Genomic DNA, 625 nt, shown 5'->3' on the forward strand with positions numbered 1-625 from the left:
TAGAGGCAGAGCTTCACTATGTTGGCCAGGCTGGTCTTGAACTCCTGACCTCAGGTGATCCACTGGCCGCGGCCTTCCAGAATGCTGGGATTACAGGTGTGAGCCACCACGCCCGGCCATCTTTGCTCTTTTATGCTCCCCGTAGATTGTATTATAAGCTCATGAGACTTAGATATTGTAACTTTGATGTTACAGTAACAGGCTTACTTTTCCCCTAATCAGTGGGGGTTTTATGCATTTTTAAAATATCATCACTAATAATGAATTAAATCAGAATAACGTATTCCTATTGAAGTACCTAACTCATACGTCTTATTTGAAATTAACCTGCAAATCTTCTTCTTCACCAGGAGCCTTCCTCAGGCCCTGAAGTGTCTGAAGAGCAGGCCTTACAGCTGGTCTGTAAGATCTTCCGTGTCTCTTGGAAGGACCGGGACAGAGATGTCATCTTTCTTTCTTCTCTTTCTGCACAGTTTAAGCAGAACCCAAAAGAAGGTAGGAATCTAGCTCAGCAGTCTTACTGCAGAGTACTCAACAAGAAAATAAGACGTGAGATCTTTGCCATCTGTTATCCACATTCACTCCTTCTTGCTCTTGAGTTGTATTTTTTTTTTTTTTTTTTTTT

General features: G+C 41.9%; 1 protein-coding gene across 3 annotated transcripts in view; it reads left to right on the top strand.

Moving 5' to 3' along the window:
• Positions 1-329: 329 nt before the first annotated feature.
• The window catches only part of UBE4B (ubiquitination factor E4B), an 81,050-nt gene continuing 80,754 nt past the window's right edge, over positions 330-625 (top strand). For 2 of the 3 annotated variants that reach the window (XM_017888005.1, XM_017888006.1), the window contains exon 1: positions 330-495. The gene's annotated coding sequence lies outside the window, so the exon portion shown is untranslated. The remainder of the gene's footprint in view (positions 496-625) is intronic. The other variant, XM_017888007.1, reaches the window with a different exon arrangement.

Source organism: Rhinopithecus bieti, unplaced genomic scaffold (assembly GCF_001698545.2).
Source record: "Rhinopithecus bieti isolate Rb0 unplaced genomic scaffold, ASM169854v2 scaffold_16234, whole genome shotgun sequence".
NCBI lineage: Eukaryota > Metazoa > Chordata > Mammalia > Primates > Cercopithecidae > Rhinopithecus > Rhinopithecus bieti.